We start from the raw sequence: 25,899 nt of genomic DNA, 5'->3' as shown, positions 1-25,899 counted from the left end.
CCAAATAACATTTCGAGCTTAAAGAAGGAGGCAGTAGGTCCTCCGAAATGTTGGCAGTTTTATGTCTTCGATACAGCAACGTCCAAAAGAGTCTGTAACGCATACAGAACATTTTTTGTATAAACTTGGTAAAATAAAGAATGCAGTATAAGACGAAGTGGGTATATCGGCCTAACAGAGACGACGAAAGACCGAAACCAAAGAGAAAAATCCCACAGAGTCCCGGGTATCAAAGCCCTGTCATCAGGCCCGGAGCCCGTCACTATCCTCACAGAACTACCCCGACTCATTGAACAAAGCTGTTCAGGAACAAAAACGCATGCAGGCTTGCTGGAACCTCCGTCGGTATTTATAAACACCCTTCAACATATCATGGAACAAAGCAGCACCACCCATGTCTTCCAGAAATAATAAGTTGAGCTTGTACAGAAGCTTGTACCAGCCGTAAGAACACCTGGATATAATTTAAAATACATTATTGTCCTCAGCTCATTTGTGTTGGCATGTCTGTGGATGAAATACACAGACTGGCTACAGACTTGTTCAACGAAATGCACCAATGAGAGGCACGTAGATTATACAAAGACATTTTAGGAGGTGAAAAGAGAATTATGGGTATTAATTATGGTTGTCAAAAACAAATAAGCCCTTAAACTTCCAAGAGCAGCGCAAGAGGGCTGCCTGCAGCTTTGATGGCGGTTAAACACGCTCGTAACTTGACTGGAGGGCTGGAGGGGTGATGCATGCACGTGACATCATCTCACTCGACACTGGAAAGCAATTCGGATGGGGGAGTTGCTTATTCTTAAGCCCCCGAAGTTGGATCTACCGCAAGAAGGAACCCTCCCGTACAAACGCTCAGCACGATCTACAAGTACTGGATGTTCCATTTAAAACGCAACTCAAAAAACAACAGAAAAATTAAATCAGAAGCAGGACCACCCCCGTGACACCCTAACCAAGATCGCCCTGGATACTAGGCCGCTGCTCGCGCAAAAGGCGTGTAGGTGAGATCGTGATGTAGGCCTAATGACGAGAAGAGCGTGTGTTCGTCCCCGAACATTACTCCGCATAGAAATTGTATGCTGCTGAGAGGCATTTTGCAATGCTTACCCTCACAAGGCAGTACTGAGTAAGACAATACACAATTGTTAAAATTTTGGGTGGATGCTTGACTTGGAGTAGGTGGTAAATCTTTCCAGCATCTGCTGTAACGCTGTTCTGTAACTTCTTAACAAATGAAAGCTAAAACACAACTCGTGAATGTTGTTATATCGATGACACCATCATCATCATCATCGTTTCATGGATTACGCTAATCTCGTGTTCTGGCCTCTAATTTGTTACGTCTCCCTACATCTTGTTCTCTGTCTTCGTATGTTTCGTCTGTCAGACGGACAGCAGTAACAGGCTTGTAATGGAATGCGAATCTGTTCCGTCTTTCGCAAACATATTTTTCATTATCTAAATATTCTGATTTTTTTTCAAATAAAAGGAAAATATCCAACTCTTTCCATATGTCGTCATTTCTTAAATGATCTGTCCTAGTGCAACCTTTGACAGTTCTTAGGTATTAAAGTTCTGTTTCTTGGATTATTTTCCAGTCTCCCTTCTTCAGCGTCCATGTTTCAATACCATACAAAAAAGCTGGGACGGCCACAACCCTATAAAATTTTAAACTAGTCTCTTTCCAATGTTTTATTTTTAACAGTCTTGAGACTATCCCCACATATACTTCATTTTCTTATTTAAATCTTAATCGCAGTTGTATGTAACGTTGCAACCTAAATAGTTGATGTTGGGAACTTGCTTTATGACTGATTTATTTTCTAAGTTTATTTTTGAACTAATTGGGTATTTTCCTCGAAAAACCACAACTTTGTTTTTATAGCAGAGATTTTACATCTGTAAATATTGCTCAACTTGTATAATTCATATATGTGTTTCTGCAGGTTATCTCAGATTCAAGCAGTATCACCTTATAGTCAGCAAACTAGCATTATTTGTTAACTTACAGCCTGAACTAATTCTAATTTTTAGTTCCCCTAAAATGTCGCCCATATATATATATATATATATATATATATATATATATATATATATATATTAAATAGAACAGGCTGCACCTTTCTTGTGAAAGTCGTCTATCATCTAATTATATTTTCAAAAAAGTCCCGTAATACATATTTTCCAAAAAGCTTATTAATGTATAATGTAGCTCAGTCAGTATAGTTGGCGATCGGGGTTCGATCCGCGACAGAAACAGATGTTCTTTCCTTCAGCCTCTGGGTCTTGGGGTATCGGGGGCCTTTTCCGGGGACACGTATATTGTGTTCGAAGACACCAAAGCTTGCAAATATTACTGTAGTTATAGCTGGGTTTTAAATGGATTGTTCTTATACTTCAGGGCTGAAATACATCCTTCATCTACATTGCTTGGAGGGGGAGTACTGCTCCTTTTTTAAACAGAAAACATTCATTCAAATTATCCTTCCTTCTTAAATTCGTTAAAATTTCTTCCAATATTACTGCCCCATCTACACCTTCGTCTTCGAAGTCGTCTTCTCCCTATACTTAAGAACCCTTCAGAAAACTCTTTTGTCATCGTCTTTTCTCAGCTGAGGGCTCTACATCTGACGTTTTACCTAATCGAGACTTCAGGTGTAGAATAAGATAGAGCACTGCATTTTTGTGCCCAATGGTAACCAATTAGCTACAATGGAATGTTGATTGCCTACACGTTTTCACGACGAATAATAGGATGTTAAATCATCTGAATGCACGTATGATGACAAGTCTACTTGTGCCTGTCGTTATTTCTTGGTTCATCCATATTTATGACGACAAAGGCTCGGTCCGAATAACCGAGTACAAAATGACCATATCCAATGAGATACTAGCACCACTAGGTCCTGGTCGTTCATTGTACACTCACATTCTTGTATTTTAAAGCAATAAGTGTACGAGCCTCTTTTAATAAGAGTCAGATTTATTAGTCCTTTTCTCTCCGTTAATCCACGTATAGAAGCACTTCCCATTCTCCTTTGTGCTTCTACGAACAGCATAAAGAAGGCGCTCGCAAGATCATATTTTACCGATCCTACGTTAACGATTACAGTTACTTACGCAATTATAACTAAAGCGTAACCATTGAAATTTCAACAAGACACCTATTAACGCAGAAGTACGTATTTACAGTCTTTTATTAAACTTCACTATCTCTAAAATCGGAAAAAATAACTGCCAATCCGCAGACACTAACTTCACAAAGTCCTTCTCAAAAATCTCATAGTTTTTCATATGATCAAGAAATCTGAGACCGTTTTACAGAACCCAATGGAACATAACCTAAGCCACTGGTTTCTAGATTCTATTTCTTATAACCAATATTAATGTTATCTTCTTATCTACACCAGACTCCTCACACGGTATCTTCTCTTCAGGTAATTCTGAACGTATTTCTCGTCTTCCCCATTTACTTAGAAATATCTGGTAAAGAGAACATATTACGAAACTAACCGTTACGTAATTCTGCCCATCCACTCTCTCTTCTTCTCAGGACCCAATATTCTCCTTCTAATTTTCTCTTTGGGTGAGAACAAGTTTTGTAAACTTAGACATACTAAACAACAGGGAGAGATATAGTACTGTGTTACAAAAACGTACAACTCATCTCTTGTAAAACGCGCTCCAAACGTTTGTTACAATGGTTGATTCCTTACAAAATAACATCGGACAGTGTCCATTTTATGAGGTACAATTACATGTAACGTACATGACGTATCGGAACTTGAAGAAATGACCAAAACCTGTACCTGAAACGTCGTGTATATTTAAAAGTATCTCAGTGTCAATCTTAACCGTAATTTGTCTCTGTAACCTCAATCAAAATGGCCGATAGTATAACCTAGAATCGAACAGGGTACCGCACCTCTCAAAGGCAAAAATACAGCATGGATGAGATGCCCAAAGCGTTTAGCCCACAGTGACATTCGAGTAACTAGCGATTTCAAAACAAACAACGCAGGTGGGGTATCTATAAACTACGGGCTCAGGTGCCGTCACATTCCACATTCCACATTCCACATTCCACAGTCCACAGTCCACACCTGTGTCTAACTGGGCCAGAGGGTGAGGATCTTTTTGTCAACGCCATGTCATTGCCTTCTCCACCTCTTCTGCTTGACTTAACGATCCCACTTCTGAACCCAGAGTCTGGCCGCACCAACTCGCGAGGCGAGACTACAATACGCGTTGCAAAGCCAGGGCGACGAAGATGCAGAACGATCGTCATCAGCTGAAAATATCTGCAAGTGGTGTGATGGGGAGACAGAAATTACTAACCACATGGGCTCAGCACTTCGAAGAATGTTGTAGTATAGCATTCAAGCATAAACTTGATAAAAACAAGCTTCAAGTCACCGAATCGGTCAAGAAATTTCCCGCCTTTTATGGAACCCGAAGGCATATTGACGTGTCCACAAGCCTAAGTCAGATAAATCCAGTTAACACACTCGTACCCTAATTACTTTCAATGTTCTCAACTAATTACACAGGAACTATTGTCATTATCGCTCTGATCATGGAGGCAGCAGGCACCTCTGAAACGTCGGTAAAGTTCTACCAGACGACACGGTCCTTAGTGTCTCCATCTACTTAACTGGGTAGATGAAAAATAAATGTCACAAGAATAAAGTCTCTAGTGATACAACTGTCTCCCAAAAACATCTCCATCTGAAATCTAGGTCCACAACTCTTTTATTTATTTTTTTAAATGTGTTTTAACAGCGGCCTTGGAAAGAGACAGAGGAAGGATAGAGGTATTTGTGTTTAACTTCCAAATGTTTATATTTATGTACACTTAGAAGATTTATATGAGTGATTTATACGAGATATGGCAGCGACAAAAGATTTAGTACTTACTTTGCGGAAAACATATTTTCTCAGAAGGATGAGACCAAACTAATGTGATGTTCCGATGGGAACCCTGAAATTTTGTTTCTAACTTCCACGACGTAATGAAAACATCAATTGTTACTCAGCATCCTCAATGAAGATTTAAAGATACAGCCAGTATTTTATTTTATCTCGCATAAAGCGGTCTCTGTGTGCCTCGGTTAATGGACTGTTTGCTTATAATGAACAGCTCCAGTGCCTAAAGAACACGCTTACTACAACATAAGTTACATTTCGTATAAGAAGTGAGTCACCAATTAGTATAGGCCTTACAACAAACTTGTAAATTTTAAGTTGTTCCCACGGTTTACTTAGGTCAAATGCAGGCTGTTCCCCGTTGTCCTGTAAGGCCGTAACACAAAGGTCTCCTATCCTGATACACGCGCTACAAATACAAAAGAATTAGGCCTACAATTTTATATATTATAAATAAATGCTCATTAAAATAATCAGAATCTAAGACAGATAAACTACCTTGGTATATGGAGAAAATTATAACGGAAAAGTTCCTGATTTATATATTTCTACACTGATAATTCTAGACTGGATTTGTAAGTCGAATGGGAAATGCCAGACAGAAATATATTCGTTTAATGTGTAAGAATAGCTCTTTCAATGCTGTAGCATATGACCTTTACGAACATGGTTAAAATATTACGCTAACATGCATCTTCACGGAAACATATTCCGGTAATATGAATGGCACCGGACTGACTCAAGTTCGAATCCAGTGACGTGCTATGGAATTAGCGATTGTGATAATTTGATAACTAGACCTAATGTCAGGGCTTACCTAACATCACAAACGGATTTACAAAACGCAATTTGTGAAGGTAGCTGCAATTAAAATAAGCTCATCGGCAAAGGTATCAAATTACACCAATTCACATTATTTACAGTATTGCTTTTTCGCCGAAAACTCAACACATCATGCATTAACGTGTAAAATACGCACTTGTATTACAATTCTGATTACAGATAATATTGATTTGTCTGTTACACGGTGGTCCTTGATCCTTTGCTGTCATTCTGCGTACGGGATCAGCCCCACTCAGTACATGGACCTATTCGCATCCGTTCCGTTTTTGTTGTTAAGGATTGGTTTAGTTTCCATCAATTATTCATTCGTAATTCATTTATCACATTCTCCACAAGTTCGTACACACATTTCAGATGCGAAATCATTTTCCCTGATACCTAATTAAAAATTCAATTATCAAGTATAATTTATTCCTTATTTTCTATAACCATGGTTGTATAATGTAAGACTAGCATACGATAACATTCTGTTAAACCATGCATAAGAAACTACATTCTCTTTTAAGACGCGATTCAAGACCACAAATCACGAGTATAAAACAAGCCAGGTCACGTAGGAATGCAGACTTGTAATGTACCATCTCTCCGCGATTCTGCTTATAATAGCAATTACACGTAGATCAATTTTGCACTCAAATCAACGACGCATGCCTATTTCTATTTGTCTGCAAGGAAGTCTGGCAGTCAGTAGGAAAACCCCACGATTGTGAAGATGTCTGGTGGGTAACACAGCATCCCAATCAGGAGCAGCTGAACAGATCTCCCCACAGCAACCGCAAACCTCATTCACTCGCTGCCTGGTAATGCAGTTGAACCGCATAAGCACTGCAGGCCCTAGTATTTAGATAAAGAAAGGGGTGGACACGTATTGTGTTGGATTCGGCAAGCAGAGTTGTTCCCGAACTAGAATAGGCGTCTCCCCCCCCCCCTTTCATACCTAAAGACGAGAGAAGATCCATCATCAGAATAGCAGTGATTTTAAAGGGTTTTTAAAGGTATTTAAAAAACTTTTTAAAGAAACTGACGAAGAATAAAGTTCAAAACAAAAAATGTTAAAATAAGACCATAGCCAAAGACATTAAGAAAAGAATTTGTTATTTTGTATATCGAAATTAATAATATGATAACAATTATTTCCAGAATTTATTCTTTCCCCAACTAAATTTAATTAGAAATGCAAAACAAAACCACTTGATATGGCAAATGGTTTCCAAAGTCACAGATGTGCCCATGAAAATTACATTATTAGGCCTGTAAACGAAATTGTTGTAACTCCCAACATAAAGCTTAATCAGATTAATATTCTTATTAGGCGAGATGTAGATTAATTGGGACACCGGTCTCTTTACTCTGCGATACTCACAGAAAAGCTGCAATTTATTTTTAGTGGATTCGCAAATCTGTAGGGATAAAGGAGAACAAACAGTTCTGACCCATCTTCCTAGAAGAAATGACATAATACATTAAACAAACATCACCTCGGTCAGGATAGGTAATTACATACAAGAAGCGAACAGTGCAGAAGAGGACGATTTCGTGATATCCATGTTTGCATAACGTTCTCTTACATTTAGGCCTATACGTTCCATGGGTACATCATTTTTATACATCCTGTGATACGAGAATAGAGGCAACAAGCAGGAGATTATTCACAGAGATCGTTTACTTGGGCTAAACATACTCGGCAGGCACACAATATAACGGTTTAGGGTGTGTGGAATGTAACTTCTCTGAGAACACGAAGACTTGCAGTAACTCTGTATCAACATGACAATGCGTGGTCACACTAAATTATCGTAATATCAGCCGAGCATCACTGTGCGTGCAATGACCTTTTATTAACATGGAACTAAACATAATATATTTTATTACCACACATGAATGTAACTGGTATCCATTTGGGCTTGCCTATCGTGGGGGGGGGGGGGGGGGGGGGACGCGACAGAAACTAATTTCCGTGCTTTTACGCTGTTAATTCTAAAAGAAAATGTAATGGGATAACTGAGAGCAATGCCTGAAAACTAGACAAAAGTTTAAAAAGCGAGATAAAGTCTGCTATTCCAAGAATTATGTGTTTTTGCACTAGTATAACCCTACACGCGAACGCAGCTGCCAACGTCGAAAGATATTAACACAAAACCTGCTGAAGGAATCGACTAGAAGCTACTAGACGCTATTTTATTTCCTTTTCTGGTTAATCAAGATGGACGTATCTCAATCTCTACTGTCCAAAGGCTAATTGGGAGATGGAATAGATGCAGAAACCATAAGTATTACTCGCTTGCTGTCTTTTGACGACACCCAAAAACAGAAATAATAAACATGACACGCCAATGGATGCTCATCTGACCAACAAATTCCCCGCTTTTAAAGAATTCGAAGGCTGGTTAGCTTCTTCACGCAAGCCCGCCACTTGATTTGTTTTAATGTTATCCTTCTATCCCTGCCAGTCTTCTAAATAGTCACTTTCCTTCAGGTTTTGCGATCAGCCCCATTCCTGTAACATACTGCATCCTATCATCCCCTGTTTGATCACACTAAACAATATTTGGTAAAGAACAAAAAACCTTATGTGATTACTTCATTCTCATTTTACTTGCCCTATCGCGGTCACATACACTCCCCTCAGCACCATGTTGTCAGACACCCTCAATCTACACATGTTCCTTCCTTAGCGTGCAAACCAAGTTTTACGTAAAACAATACGAAAATTTTATATTTTCGTATATATTCAGTAACAGTATTTAGGCACGGAATTGTGTAACGGGGTTTTAAAACAATAATAAAGCTTCAGTCGCCTTGAAACTGTTTTTACATTTAATTTACTTAAAAATTTCGTACTTTTGTTGCTATATATAAAGATAATGTTGCAATAAACTGTATTGCTGTTCAGAATACAGAGGCTTTAATCCTGTCAAATTTGACGATTCATACTACGTCAGATATTTATAATAACAAAGATAACTGACAAACACAGACGGACAGACAGACGGAAACACTCTAACCAGCTTCCAACCCCTGTCCGCCCACACACACTCAAATACTTCTCATATGTAGCAGTTTAAAAATAATATCTACACAGAAACAGCAAACATTCTTCGGGTCCGGTGCCAGATAATATAAACAAGAAACTGCATAAAATGTATCAGATGTACACAGTACTCCAAAACAATAGTCTGCATTAGACTATAAAAGGATGTTCATCTCTAGCAGAAGAATGCAGCCATGTAGATGTACCAACAGTCAGCACTTACAAACTCCAGAGAGAATGCACATCGAACCATAAATATTTACCGTCTATGGAAAAGAACGTGCTGTATACTGAATGAATAAAGAATTAATAACTGGCGAAAAAATAAAACTGACATTAAGACAGAATGTTCCTCCGAAACGAAGGCAACTACCTGGAACTCCACACGTCATTTACAACCTTGAGGAATAACGTCTCAGAATTTCGCAGCCCTGGAACCTCAAATCACAAACAAAAGGAAACATGACAGAAAATTTGTCCCAGACATCAACAACCTGCAAAAGAAACGTTAACAGGAAAAATAAAGCAAATTTCTCGCCAAAATCAAATATTGGTTATAAATTCTAATACTTAAGATTTCCACAGGAATCATCTCAAAGAACCTCCAACATCTGCCAAAGAATGTACATAGTCATTCTCAGAAAGCAGTGTCAAGACACCTGGTCCATGACACGTGAGTTTTATCTGGCACTGTCACATTTCAATGAAGATATTTGCATTTTGCATATGCCAAGCATCAATTCAACACATTTCCTACACATATCTGTGCAGAGCATGTATCAATATTCACATTTATTTTATAAATAAATATTATTTGGCATTTGGTACATACTCCATTAATAAAAGTAAATTACGACACGTTATTGATGATGATGATGATGATGATGACGTGCAGCACAGAAAGCGCAGAACTGTTCTAAATCACCCGTATTTCATATTCTGCATTACGGTGACCAGACAAATGCGCACACGACAGAACCGCACACGAAAATTGCGCACAGAAAGACGCACACTGTCATAAATGCTCACACGAAAATTACCCACACTGACGAATGCTCACATGGACGAATGCCCATATTCACAATACTACAACTAATCAGAAGCGTTAACTGGTTACCGTAGTAAACCGACGTTTCGGGAACAAATTCAATAAATCTTCTCGGGCAATCAGCCGCGTTAATTTTTTACCGTAGTAAACCGACGTTTCGGGAACATATTCAATAAAATTTCCTCGGGCAATCAGCCGCGTTAACTGGTTACCGTAGTAAACCGAAGTTTCGGGAACAAATTCAATAAAATCTTCTCGGGCAATCAGCCGCGTGGGTAATTTTCGTGTGAGCATTTATGACAGTGAGCTTCTTTCTGTGCGCAATTTTCGTGTGCGGTTTTGTCATGGTACCCTGCATTACGTCATAATACGTAGCGTAATAGATAATACGGAAGTAATTCTCCTGCACAAACAAATCTAGCTTTATTACCAAAACGGACTCCCGAGTCATACGCAAATGCGATGAAACGATGAAGTAACAGGAAAGAGTTCAATCCATCTTGGTCACCTGCGTGTATGTCTGGACCCCATTTATACTTTACATTGGGGCCAGAACAGAGCTGCAGATTATTGATGATCCAGCAGTATCCATACAGCAGTCAGTCAGAAGATTAAAGATCCGGGTGGAAGTCGAAATATTAATGAGACGGCAGACAAATCCAAGTTCTTTTTCATGTAGTACAGAGCTGGACTCATAAAACCTGTTAGCACTGGACAAACCAAGAAGGCGCAGACAGCGTGGAAGACCTAGCCTAAAACTCGTCTTCAATCACACAAGTCAATGCTTTCATTTCTTCTTCTTTCCTGCAGCAATGAGAACGAAAGTGAAAAGATGTTTGAATAAAGGACACGAGCAAACAATTTTTCACCTTATCCAGCATGTTTATTATACAGGAACAAGATTCTGTTAACTGATACTATTGAGAAGTTGCGGAATTTGTTGATTTTTTAAACAAATCAGCTTGAAGTCGAACGTTTAAATACAAGAGGGTTTTCAATCAAAAAATTCGATGTAATACTGGACTACAAAGGTCTACACAATAGTTAAGGCCCATGTTCTTCAGTCATTCTTAAACCTAACTTAAGTAATGGAATTCCTTCCTTAAGTGTGAAAGAATATGTCATCACACATCTTTTAAATTATCACACAGTTCAATGGCAAATATCAGTTATTGTTTGCAGGACAATGTACCACATAAATATAGCTTTATGAAGAAGTCAGTTCCTAAAGTTGACTTAGTACGAAGCACTTGACTTGTTTTTAATCGAGAGAGCAAAGTAACTTTTGTGTAAGAATGCCCGAGTGGCAGATGGGACTGAGTCCCACTTTATAATTGCACAACGTCGGATTCCTTAATGAAAGATTTACTGCGACCGCTGAAAGCGGTATTCAAATTCCTCCAGGTCCCTCCCTCCGTGTAATTCTCAGTACAAAAAACGTAAATTCTTGTATTTTTTCCTTCACTATATACCAAACACGGCAATTACGTGACTCTCAATATGTACAAACAGTAAATAAACTGTGGTGTAAAGGGCAAGACAGTTAAAAATTGTTTAGCAATTAACTCGAAAAGAGTAATCGTGTCTGAAACATATATAGCATGTGTGTAGAGAAACTTGGAAACGTTATATTGACAGAAATGTGTATAAGCTGAGTAGTTCAGCTGTCAAGTTTGAAAGGAAAGACGAACGTATTATTTTGTTGCTGTTGAACAAGAAGATACAAGCTTTAATACTGCCTTTTACCAGAACACTTCCGAACTGACGAGCTGCGAATTATTTACATCAGTCTAGAGCTGCAGAAACATTGGCCTATCATTTTAAATTAAGGGTGGAGATATTAGGTCTGTAAACGCAAATATACAAGTGTATATGAATTTATAATTTCTCATTCGATACAGAGTTTAATTTACATGCTTCACACTATTTTAAATGTACGCTTGAATTAAGTACCATAAATAATGAATGCGGTGCATAAAATGTTTTCACTTTAACCTGAATGGCGCCAAGACGACTAGCACATTCAAGTACAAAATCTTTTATATTCCAGTCTCCTACATAAAGAATAACATTTCATATAACTATAATGCTACTTTTTCTTTTGAGGTTTCCACGGCGGTGAGTCCGAAGATGCCTATCTTCTGGGTTGTAGCGCCGTGTAGTCTGGTAGAAGTTAACCGACGTTTCAGAGGTCCTCGAATTCTTGGAATTAGCGTGCTAAGGAGAATATTTATTCCGAAGAAAGAGGAACTTCATAATTTTTACTATTCATCAAATATTATTATGCTGGTTAGGAGTAAGAGATGTGATGTGACAAAGAAGATTATATTTTTAGATGGAAGGTAAGAGGCCACTTGAAGATGAACGGAGGATGATGTTAAAATTTGAAATTTAATACGGGTTTTATGTGGTACCTAATTCGAAAACCAGCAGCTGGTGGGTGTCCTCTGAAGCTGACTCTTTAAGAATCACTAAATCCTGAAAATGTGGATAATATAAAAGATCTGCACTATCAATAATTCGTCCTCCACTGGTCTATTCTTCTCTCGGGGAAAGCAAACATTCTATCTGCTGGATAAAAGAAACCAACAGCAGATTTGATTCAATTGAGAAAATAAAGATTCCTATAATCCTTACTTCCTCCATCATTAGGATGGGTTAGTCCATTATTAGCGACTTCCCGATCAATTTGTAGCCCACAGATGACACTGCGATAATATGGGGTTCCTGCTTTGGCACTCATACAAATGTCCTAATTCTAATGCATATTGTTATCAAGTAACTTTGTAACTGAATTGAAGGGCGAAATACCAATTTAGCCTAAATAATTTAGTATTGGGTGAAGGTGTCAGAGTCAAGAACAATCCACTCCCTCAAAACATGTGGCTTTCATATGGTTAAGTTAATTATTAATCCTGAGTTTACACATTACCACCACTCCATTCTTCCGCGAACAGAAGGACGCTTGTCGCTACTGAGCACGACAAAGCCGTCTTTCATACAGAAAACGTCAATTTGCACAGTACGAGTAAATATTCGAAATTCGGATGCCCAGAGACCAGCGTCTCCTTATCGCTGGTTCCTTAACTCGCAACGAAAACACAACACCCATCTTGAGAGGGTCAACTCAAGAATGCTCTTGAGTGACCCTTTCTCCAGGTTTATTATTTGTTCTCACGCTTCTACGTCATTTCATCCTTGTTGTTACTACAACACAGGGCAGGTGGTTCGACACGTCGTCGAGCACGCACGCACGTAAGCACGCACACACAACACCTCCTCATTCTTCACACTGCTCTTCAGTTTGAAGAAACGTGAAGCTCATGTGGGCTGCTGCTTCTTATAACAAGCTCCTGCATGATTACTGCCCAAACAGTGCGTTTCTCTTACTTCAGATTTTTATCCGTTAAATTACTTTCGTAATAAAAACGAAACAATGGAGCAGATTTTTTTAATATAATTTGGCACAGAAGTAGTAACACGTAAAAGCATAATGAATTTTGCGTTGTGTCCACTCAGTACGTCTCTAATCGCGAACAAACAACTATCAAAAATTACGAATGCTGAGCGATTTATACCTTCACGTTTAAACAGAATCCAATCAGTCGTGTTGCCCCTGGCAAGTAGATCTAACGTTATGAACCAATGATCACCAACTACGTTTCGAGACTATAATTGTAGCTTATTATTTCGGAAACTGATACGAAAATTACTAGGTTCTTTAATAAATATGGTACTGAGGGACCATGCACGTTTAACAGTAAGCATTTAGGCCGCAAGGAACTGCGATTTGAGATTTCAAGTCAGACAGAACGCCGACCAGCCTTTCGGGCACTCGTCTCTTAGACTCCATTTTCTTAAAAAGATCACAATGACTTGATAAGATAACACTATAACGAGATGTTCACATGAATGGCTTTCTTACACTACTGTCCGTAAGTAGTGGTTATATTTTGAGGCAATGCTTTACTAATAATTTAAAGACCTTTCCTAAGAACCGCAACGCTATGGAATAATATTAACAACGGTAATTAATGTAATTACTAAAAGCAGATTTAGCCGATGACTATTTTGTGGCTGAAAAAGTTTGTGAACCTCGTAATGGGTGTAAACCCTCTAAAGAAGAGAATGACTAAAGGTATATTTATCAAATAAAGAAGAGCAAATATTCGAAGAGCTAATATATTCATAATAATTAACTTATCAGATGAAGTATAATTTTTAGTCGGTGTTTCAAATGGGCGCGAAACATGTTTCTTGTTGCGAGCAAAAAAACACGAAAGGCAAAGCATAATTTTTTTCTCAGAGAATAGCATACTTTCCAGCAGAGGGTCTTGGTTTTTATATTAAAAGCTATTCAGTACATATAACATGAACAATATATGTCGAGATGTCGTTTAAGCAGTTAACTTTATAGCGAAGTATTCATAAAAGGAAGCATTTGTTATTTTAATTAGACAAACTTTATCCAATTGAAACTTTGTAAATCTTGGTTTGAGAAATAACACGGTTAGGCAAAAAACAAACAATAAAGTGAAAATTCAGCTCTGTACTAGCGAGCTACAGTCGTACGTAGATGGCCATACGATATAATACAAATCAAGCGAGAATATCTGTACTGCTTGTAACGTTAAAGAAGTTAAAGTTTATAAAAGAAATCAATAGTATTTTTATTTTATTTTTGGCAAGAATTTAAGGACAATTACAGTATTTGTCGGATTTTTCCTCAAATGTCCGTATTTTAGTCACATATTTAGTGGTTAATCTGTACACAATATTCCACACAGAATTTTCAAATTTTTGTACTGCAATGGCTGCAGTAACGTTTATATCAAAGTCCGTCCGGCAATTCTCCAGTTGATACATGAGTAGTACAGACGGACAAGATCAGCCCTACATGTCCTGCACGTCGTAAATGACACGACACAAACGATAAATTGCAAAAATTTGTAAACTCAACAGCAAAACATTTATATTATTTCAGAACATTGCGGGCTGAAACAGCCAAATGGCTATCTTAATCGTAGGCGTGTAATACGTCACAACATTTTATCGAATAGGCCTACCCTTCCATAAATAGACTATCAGTATTCAACATTACGTCCACTGACCGGTCGCGGTTCAGAACAAAAAGTCAAGTTGGCCACTTTCGGTAAGAGGTTGTGCCAATCGTAAGACTGTCTACAGTGGATAAACAAAAACAAAGAATCACGCGGTAATATTGTGTGTCCACAAAGTCCCTTCGGGGTTTCGAAAAATTGTGGCGCGCAAACAAATTGAGCTAGCCATCGGTGCATCGACTGGCTTTGGGATCTGGGGACCCAGTGGCCGAATGGTCCAATACTGAGCAGCTACGGTCAAGGTTATTACGAGAGATGACACCTGCATACAAGATCCCGAGGGAAGAAACATGCCACTCGGGAGTCCTGGGCGTAGATGGCAGGACAGTGTTGGCACGGGCCTATGGCTTAAAGACGTAGAGTGTGCGAATCAGGACTGAATTCACGTAGCTCGTTGTCAGGACAGGGAGCGGAAGACTCGCGAAAATATGGAAACTTATCTTTGGGTGGTGGCAGGGAACTTCTTGAACTGAGTGACTACAGATGACTCTCCATAACACGCTACCAACACTACTAATCAAGAGAAACAGATTTGTCATTAGGCCAGCAGAAAACAGGAACACGTTCTCTCCGTTATTAAAATTATGTGCATTGAGGTAAGAAAATTAATAACAGTCTGCGGATTATTTGTACTAATAGACGTGATTTAACATAAAACGAATAGTTCATTGTAGTAGGCCTACTGTTAAAGTCAGGGTTGAATTTTAATCAGCAACTGACTGACGTCTGCATGAGCGTATTTCAGTTGTTCCTATGTGAGTACCAACATTCAAAAATGACAAGACCACAAACAGTCATGGTAATTTAAGTATAGGCCTTGGATACTGGGATCGTGGGTTCGAATCCCACGAGGCATGGGAGTCCTGCCACTGACGAAAAAGCTGTTTCAAGACCTCATACAAGGCAGCAGACAAGGTTCTACAGGAACTGAACAGCCACTGAGAAAGAATTAAAGGAAGAAAAATAAATAGTGAAGGAAGAATATTCTGTAACAACCTGTAGCAGTTAATGGCTGTCGCCTTCGGTAACAAACTCATGTCTCAAACTAATGACTACGTTTAGTGTCCACAAGTGTATTATTTGCATTTACTGCGCGTCAAATATGTCACGCTACTGTGTCGTTCGTGCGGAATTTTGTTTAAGAACTGCTTCTCGAACAGACAGCCTGCCGGTGCTTGTCTGTAGAACCAACCGCCCATGCAATTTGTAAGTATGTGACCCACAGGGCTCGGGAGTCGAAGTAGTTCAGACCGGTCGCAACATTGCCCCCCCCCCACCTCCCATCCTGCCTAAAGGGCATATAAAAATAATTGGAACAGTCTTCCATGCCATCGCCTACTACCTGAAGAAATATCATTCAGCATTTAAAATAACAGAGAGGTTTTATCAAGGGTTCTCCAACTTCTCCAGACTTGGCGCCAAAATCACCCTTTTTAGCGACTAGCGAGTCACAAGGTTGTAAATGACAATTTAAAAGTCATGTAAATGTATTAAAATATTACTAATTAACCCTGCTCTTTCAAACAGGTTCACATATTGCTCAATAATTTTCTCTAAAACAGTCAGTCATTACTGGGTTTTGACTGCTTCAGCAACCCTTCATCATCAGGTTTAAATTATAACTGCGATTCGAAGCATACTTCCATGTGTCCATTTGTAACACGCATTTAAGTTCTTTACTAAACGTTCTTCATTGAGCTGAACAGTTTCTCAGAGTGGTATGTTTTGTCAAATATTGACGACCTTAACAAAACATTTTTTATGGTATCAAGTAGCCATATTTTATCACAAAGTAACATAAGAAATGTACGCGGACCTCACAAAACACATCGACGGTCTGCGAGTTGAGAAACCCTGCATTATATGACCAATTCTTGAAAATTCTTCATTGGTGATGTTTTCATCTGCATAACCCCGTATGACGCAGGACTGCCGATTTGTCGGAGAGCGCTCGTCAATGTTTACGTCGTACGACGGATCTGGAGGGTCGAGAGAAGGTATTTGCAGTACCACGGATTGTATCGACAAAGGTACAATACTGTACAGATATAAATTCGCCAACGGTAATATTGGATTATCTATGCTTCTATGACCACGTTTGGAATCATTCGATATCGAATCATAATAGTTTTGTCTAGGTTAAATCCGCAGCACAAACAGTGATTGGCCTATTGCACGCAATAATTATTTAGTATTATTCATTTGCCTTTGTCGTATGGACTTGTACGTAGATATACTCATGTACTTACACGGATAATAATTCACAGTCGTTCTGAAGACTCTTTACGAGTAGGGAGTTCTTATTACGTGAATTCAAAAAGGTACTGAGCCAAGACTTAAGCTGACAATTCATAATGCACTGTTAAATAGATAAAATAATATTTCTGAGCTTTCTGAAGGGCAGTAAGAGCTTCGGGAGATCCAAAGACTGTACGGTATCTGTATTACTTTTGAAACATGTCTGCAATCTCAAAGTCAACGTGTTGTGTGAAATACGCATAATTTGAAACTTAAAAGACATTTAATTTTCTTAACATTTTCTAAGAAAAGATAGCAGGCACTAGAAATGTGGGTTGGACCAGCATTAATCTTGTTACAAGGTGAAAAGCGGTATTCTCAAAAGAAACTTTATTCTTTCTGTTGTAAAACTTAAGTCACGAGTTACAAAATGGGAAAGTAAAGAGATGACGAAATATTTGTTGTTGCTTCCAGTGCTTTTGAAGAAAAAATATTTAGCAGAATTAGGCCTCAGTTAAAATGTCCATCATTCGTACACTACGGCAACGAACTTCAAGCAAACAATTTGATCTGGTTAATTAGATATTCGATTACTTTGTGATATATCGTCTGATTATAGTTATTAATATTCGAAAGAAATGGAATAGTGAAAAAAAAAGATTTCAGAAGGCGGCTGTGCCTGTTTTAAGACACCATTTACGCGTTTCAATGTAATTACGAAGTCCAAGAACATTCTGGTTCCGTGTAGTTTGTTCTAGGCCTGGAATCTAGCAGACCAGTAAGACAGATGAGTTATCGCATTGCCAATTCGAATTGCGATTTAAGTCATCAGATAAAAATATGAAATCTGATCTGTTGGGTCCGTTAGATGGAGCTAACAGGAATAGGTATCAGGAACGGAGCGTTCATGTTAGCTGTGTCAGCCCGGCCAACACTCTGAAAAAACAATAAATAAAATTCTTCCGTCTTACTTTAGTGGCAAAGTGGTAGGTACTCTACACACTGGAACACAGCAGAAAAAACGCATTGTCAGCAATGTGTTGCTGGCCAGCTGGTTGAGGCTAACGCTCTTGGTGAGCGCCGGCCTGGATTAGGTGTGATGCCGTACTGAGCTTGAATCGTTCTGAATTAGTATCTTTTGCTCTTAAAATAATAACATGCTTTGGAGATTCCTTGCAATAACTTATGACTCACATTCTGTACTGCAGTATAAATTTTCTACATAAAGCACATTCGATTGTCTGATTAGAAACAGTGTTGGTAGAAGCGATTTATAGCATTCTATTCTATGAATACTTAAGTATTTTAAATTCCAACACAAAAACAAAGAAATTAATCTTCCGAAGATGCTACATCCGTTCACGATTCATCCCAGTGTAGTTCGTAATTCTTCAAATCAATTGCATTTTTATGTGTTGAAAGAAAACACGACTGTTTCTTGGTGATAAAATATTTCATTTACAGTGCAACACAGATGTAAAAGGCGTTATTTTAGAACATTAACATAAATTGGCGTTTCAAGTATAAATAAACATGATGCATACGAAATCACTTAACTTCATACACGCATTTACAGAAATAGAACGCATCGCGAGAGTTACAAGCTTGTAGTGTTTCTGGATTACAGTATGTTCTTAGGCTAAGACCTGTAACATAGTCTCAGTCTTAGTGTTTGTTCCTTTAGAATATGTTCCTTTAACGACATTTTATCGACTGCGTTGATTATAAAGCATCCATCGAGATGACTTATTGGTTTATTCTAGGGTACTATCTCGGCATTTACGAGAGGAATTCAGGAAAAACGAGGATTTTGAGTCAGGATAGCCTACCTACAAATCTGTGTTGAAAGCCAGGTAATCTTGAATGTGAATTATGAGTGCTAAGACTATTATTATCAATCATGTACTAATATTACTACCAATCAAAGTTGTTTTAAGTTATGCCATTAATTAATATCCCTGATGTAATTAAATTAATAAAGACAGGAAGACTAAGGTGGCTGGGACATCTGTATAGAGCCAGTGAAGCACACTCAAGCAAGAAAGTAACATTTACCAATATAGAAGGAACAAGAAAGAGACGGAGAACCCCTCATTAGGGGGCTTGATAGTGCAGAACAAGATCTTCAAGCTCTCGGAGTCCAGGGATGGAAAGGGGAAGCCGTAAATAGGGACCAATGGAAGGCCTGTGATAGGCTGTAGAAACCGTGATGATGATGATGATTAATTAATATCACAGTAGATGTCAAGAGTCTTCTTAATGAGAAGATTCAAGATCAAATATCCTTGGATGTCTAACCATGCAAATTCCATTTTAAGTATGAATGTGTTAAACAGATCGCTGGTCCATCTCTGCTCTACACACACGAAACCGAACAGTAAGCTGTAATGTGTTCCATGTGTCTCACTCTTGCACGAAGTGTTGGTTTCAATAACCTGCACACACACACACACATTGCTTTCGTACTATTTATATACCGAATCTGTGAACTGAATACAGAGGAAAAGAGGGGCTCTTTAAGCCCATTTCTTAATTTAGGTTTTCCAGTGTATGCAGCTGTAATTTCCACGTCGAGTATTTCTGGGATGGCTGGCAGTCTCTGAACTGTTTCAACTACGCTCGTGGAAAAAATTATGCGACATTATCGAGGGCATACAGTTATATCCAGTTCCTTCTTTTCGTGTTCCTACCGTCTTTGAAGAATCTTGGCCTCATCACACATGGGATTTTAGCGCAAAAACTTCGGCTTGATTTACACAGTTATGTTTGTTACCAGCAGAGTCAACAGTGGACTGCTTACACATACCAGACCAGTCCAACAGGATAAAATTTCGTAATGCACAGCTTAATCTCCGTAAGCATAGTTACGTAAGGAACAACATTTGCAAAGGGAACGTAAATAATTAGATCGAAGCACAAAGTAGAATGGTATCAGAAACAAACCGAAATCGGAAATGACAATGACGTCATAAAAATTGACAAGTACAAGATAAATACGATCCCTCTTAATTACAATGACGTTTGTTCTGCTGAAGTTCAAGATAACATGTGGAACTTCGCCTCTAATGCCGGTTTAGAAAAGCTAGTCAGCTTAGGGATGTCAATTAAGTTCATATAACCAGGGACATTAAAATCTCCCCGCAGAATACAGAGAAAATGTATCTAACTTGATTTTCAAATACATAAAATAATTTAAATTAATTTATTATTTGATGTGCGTGAAATATTATGATTTCCGACAAACAAATTGAAACCATCGTAAACTAAAATTTAAATTCAGACACATTCGTTGGTGAATTCATGATCGTGCGTGTGCAAGCCTCCACAACCAGCGCACCCCCTCACCACCACCACGGGTAAAATTACGATGCGTGATCCGTGTGTACCCACTGGGTAAGCGGATGGCTCAGAGACGTGGGCTCTGTAAAGAGGAACCCGACACATCTCGAGATTTGAATCCCGGTCGTAAACCTCGCAGCCAACCACGTTACTGAAATATAAACTGTGTTTCATGACATTCGTTGCATACGAATCGTAAACCAGTATTCTAAAACGCTCGTTTCCACTGGCATCTACAAGACGACGACGCTGAGAGGAACCTAACGTCCGGACATAGGATGTCACTTGTTATCGTATCGGCAAGATACGGCGTTTCCTGGAGTCGGCCGCGTGCACGCGTTAATAGATATACACGACTGAACGCGCATGATCGCACATTGGACTATTTTCTGTGCCAAAGGGACATCGACCCTGGATCTTGTAAGACGTATGATGGGTAGAACTAAAAGTGTCGGAAGTTTAGAACTCCTGCTTCGAGATCGTGAGATCCCGAATTCGATCTTCAGATCAGAAGCCAATGAAGGGACTGGTCAAGACTGACCTAGTTACGTGTTGCATGTTTTCGTTAAAACCTGGCAGATGTGGATGATGAGATGAACAGATTTCACTGATCTAAAGGCTTTGCTTACTTGTGTTATGAACATAATTTTATTCAAGAGTGTTTACGTATATATTTTCCTTTGGTAGCAACTTGTAACATCGTCATTGTATTTTTATTGAAACACGAGACTGCTGGCTGTCTTAAGATATGTTGTGCATTTTCTGAATTGGTTTAATTTGCTTTTATGGCTTGAATACGTTCCTTATAGCGGGTTATGAAAGTATGAGCAGTTTGGACTACGTACTTTGTAGGGCAACATTGACAGGTTGATAAACAACGCTATTACTGTAAATAACTGTCTTTGTGTTTCGTACTTCGTAATTATGTCCTACGGTATTTGGTAGTTTTTAAGCTTAACGTAGGTCTTACTGTCAATAATTCCACGAAAACAGTAGATTCCGAATTTACGCGTAATTATCAATTAGACGGTTTACGTGTTAAATTATAACATTCTTATTTTTGCGAGTTTTAAATTTAATTCTACATAAATCACCTGACGTTAATTTTCTGAACGGTCGGGGTTCGAATGCGACCACGGGCACTGACCGCGTCTAGAACACCACTGCGCCTCACACAGTCTCCAAATAACAGGGGCTATGAGCTTCCCCCCCCCCCCCCACACACACACACACACATACGGATTTTAACTTCCCGAATCCCTGTGTTTGAGTGTTTTCAGTTTTCAACACGTTCAATAAATCTTGAAAACATTTACACCTCGAGACGAGTCACAATAGCTGCCTCTTCAGGTGCAAACGTGATCGTTCAAATGCAGGGCTTCAGTGACTTCGAAGATGGAAGCTAGCATGACCATAGGGTTGGTAACATTATAAACGTATATGTTCAGATGATAAGTCAGCCTTCATAGGAATGCACATAGCAAAAAACGTACCCTGCTTTGTCACATGCCACCCTTTGGATAGTAAAAGACGCAAAGAATACAAGGGAATATTCTGGAGTTCTTGTTACAAGCAGTAAACAAGACCCTGCTTTGATGGAAAGTAAATGAAAGAGCCAAGTGCCGTCTTCCTCTGAAAGACAAGAACAACTCCAACTGCGAAAGACTTCCAATTTAGATGTCAAAGCCTCCCCTAGGGCCTTCATTTTGAAGGAAAAATGAACCATACACTTCTGTCAATGTTGGTACACTCCACGCAAAAAACTACTGAAACAAGAATAACAAACTGATACGCGAACAAGCGGACTGTACTGTACAAAATTCGACTTTAAAGAGTCTTATTCATATCATACAACTGGCTCTATCACAATCAGTTGGTTTTATTCGCATTCAGATGGTACAGAGTTTGAAACCGTGTTTCTATAATTCAGTTCATTTGTGGTAAAAATTTATTAGAACCAAAAAAATTTACTAATGTATAAAGTTCAACTTGTGATAATTGTTTGAAATAGAATCAACTTTATGAATGAGTGGAAACATTCAAAGAAGGACGGACGAGTGTTGATGATGCGAGTCCTGGGCGGTCATCGACTGTAACATAAGGAGCAGATCAGCAATGCTGAAACTGCATCTGAACTAAGCACCAACAGAACGAAGCGTCGCTAGAATAGCTTACATTCCGATTGAAACATATTAGTTTGGCAGAAATAGGAAACTTGTTGACAGTTGGACCAAATACATTGAAAAGTAGGAAGCTTACGTAGGGAAAAAAAGACTGTGCCAAACTGCTCTATATAATTATTTCTTCAAAACTATAACAAAATAAAATTATCCTTCATTTCTATTTAACTTCGTGTAAGTCTGTGGGGCGGGGGGGGGGGGGGGGATTATACATACACAAACGTGTTAGTACTGGCATTCTAGGCCTAATATTAAAATGACTTCTCCAGTCTGCAATATTATTTGGTACGATTCTGAATAACCAGTACTTCTGCCTAAGAACAGCGCAATAAACTTGTTATTCAACGTTAAGAAATGGTATCTAGCATAAAAACAATAAAGAAGTTATATTATAGGCTATACTAGCGTAGTATCACCCGTCAACGTTAACGGAAAGAACCTTTATTACAAAATGTTTACGTTTCATTATAAACCAAAATAAAAACACCTACTCAAAACATCCCGCCTTACTCCAGATTCGCCTTCATCTTCAGGGTTAAGTAAAATATTTTGATATATCAGAGCCCTCGAGACCACGTTAAAAAAGCAGCCACTCATGTATTCGGAGACTATTTGACAACTTTGCAAAAACTGCAGAGAATGGGCCTACAGAATGTAGAACGATGTGATGTTAAATATTGGGCGGGAAATTATTTGAAAACAGTCGTGGCCTACTTACTAAGACCATTCCAGCATAATCCTGCACAAGAAAACCCATGACAGTCACGACGAGATACAAACCAGGTTCCCCAAAATTGATTAATAATTCCACCAAACATAACCAACACAATTTTTAGAAGTGGAACCAGGACCTTCCTTCAGTGACTGTGAAGGACGATTTATTACTTTTTGTGTTGCGCGGAAAATATGCCGCCAGTTCACGAAACAAGCGTTCAGTTTGAGTGATGAACAGCCCCACTAAGCCACCTTCATAATACCCTGTTGACATGACCATGCCCGGAACAAGTCGTCCTATACGACACTACAGACTTTGGGGAGGGGTTGAAGTTAGCTGTTTGTATGGGAGTAAGTCTGCTGTCAAACTTCGGTCTTCATCTGTGAGGAGACTTCTAGAGGGAAAAAAACTGAATTATGGCTCCAGAGTGGTAAAATACGACCATATAATATTCCCACCACACACTCCCAAACAATACCCTCAAGTACAGACAACTAAAGCAAATTGCAACATGTATAACAGACCTGACCTGACATTCTTACACACAACCTATTGTTGGTCATTCCGCCACTGAATGAAATCCCTGTTTTAATGCACTTACATCAAGGTGTATGAATTTGGGAGATCTAAGTGTAGGCCTATATGGGAGGTTACTGTTAAAACAAAAATGGACAAACTGGATTTCAGGGGGTGTTAAATTCAATTGGACAGCCGTGTAGTCTTTTAGACGCCCTGATGATGGAGCTAGCAAGAATTTCTGAAACGCTGGTACACTTATATCAGACTACACAGCCCTACTACCCAGAAGACAGCCATCTTCGGACTCGCCGCTGTGAATTCCTCAAATCCTACCCATCATTAAATTGCTGACGAATAAAATATGTACATTCCCACCAAAATACGAACTTCATGAACCGGTCGCCGATTGGTTAAATGTTACATTTATGTACGAATGAACCTCAAATTCCGGTATGCAGTATCAGTAAGTGAATTACTGTTAGTTCCCATAGTCTGGATTATTCTGTTGCTTGTGACTTTGGTCGTCAAAGTTCATATAATGCAACGTGGGGCATCAAGTCGGCTGGAATTACCGACAACTCAAGGTCGCAACTGTCACGACCGATTACAGCATATTCATAACATGCACCCTACTTCAATTCCCTAAATCATTAAACTTTCACAAAAATATTTTGTTATGGTGGTGTGGCTATTATGGCAATAGGCAGGCAAATTATTTTAACAGTTTAAACTATGCAGTGCTCATTTAAGAGAAGAGAGTTGCACTTGTTTTGACACAACCATCTTTTTCAGACTGATTAGTTGCTTTCTGGTTTACATAACAGGTTATGTAGTGTCAAACTGAAGGATACTAGCGAACTGAAAATTATGTCGAAGAAATTGGTGGTAATCTATTCCAGTGGGCATTCCAATATTTATTATGTTGAACTCTGGTAAAGGGAAAAGAACTACGTATTTCGATACGAGATCTGAGGTTCTCACGGAGGTAGATATGTCGATTGTAGTCTTCTAGGTTGAAACGCCAGAGGAATACGTCGTATACTGCCTTCCATGACCGCCCTCGAATACACATGAATTGTCACACCACTCGGCAACCACTGGGTCGCGACCTTACAGTCCTCGCAGCTGTGAGGGAAAGGCAATAGAATGGTGGAAGAGACTGGGTAAAGCAAAATGATCTACCACATGTCGAAGCATAGCAAGCTCTCCAAGACTAGGCTCGTCTGTCCAAGCATACCTTCACCGGACACGCACATCACTTGATGGCCCTCACGGTACCATGGCTGCTTTGCATGCAGGGAGCTAGAGTACCATGTAACCAGACACTGGCTCACCTAGTTCGAAACTCGGTTTACCATGTCGCTTCGTGTTATTGTCTCTACAAAAAACTATTGAACCAAAATTAAATACTTCATGAGGGAAGGCATCGTTATAAATTCGCGATGTTGGAGATGAGTAGTTTACCAATAAAAATAATATGGTTTTAAATAAAGAGAACGGTAATTCGCCAGCAGACAAATCAGATTGAGAAAAATTTCTGAATGTCGCCATATTCCGACTTATTTTTCAGCCTCGCTAAAGCAAATAATTGTAAATTTACGTAGTAACACATGGAACAAGCCGATTTTAGGAGCTGTCTGTGGCTCAGCCCATCAAAAAATCACCTGTCTTTTATGGAATCCGAATTTTTATTACCACGTTCATGAGAGTCCGCCTCTGGACAATATCGACAATAATAGGCTGCCTGTTTCGCTGTTGCAAAAATAGTACACTGCCTATATTTGAAATTCAGCACACATAGAGAAGAAAATTCTAAACCACTAAGGCAATTCCCACTTTCAAAATTCTCTACTGTATTAACACCTTCTGTAAGTTAAAGGGCAAGAGCAGTGTCTTGTGGACTGACAACAAACAACTGTTCCTTTTAGTTTGAT

The 25,899-nt window shown here is 38.9% G+C and overlaps 1 protein-coding gene across 6 annotated transcripts in view; it reads right to left on the bottom strand.

Annotated features, from left to right (window-relative positions):
* Ppn (proteoglycan-like sulfated glycoprotein papilin) overlaps positions 1 to 25,899 on the bottom strand; it is a 186,285-nt gene that overhangs the window by 76,888 nt on the left and 83,498 nt on the right. The window lies entirely within an intron of this gene.

The sequence above is a fragment of the Zootermopsis nevadensis genome, unplaced genomic scaffold (assembly GCF_977971745.1).
Source record: "Zootermopsis nevadensis isolate Lab colony 2312 unplaced genomic scaffold, Znev_1.0 Znev_ptg000013l, whole genome shotgun sequence".
NCBI classification, from domain to species: Eukaryota; Metazoa; Arthropoda; class Insecta; order Blattodea; family Termopsidae; genus Zootermopsis; species Zootermopsis nevadensis.
Note: the sequence above shows the minus strand (reverse complement) of the source record. Positions and strands in the feature narration are given on the sequence as shown.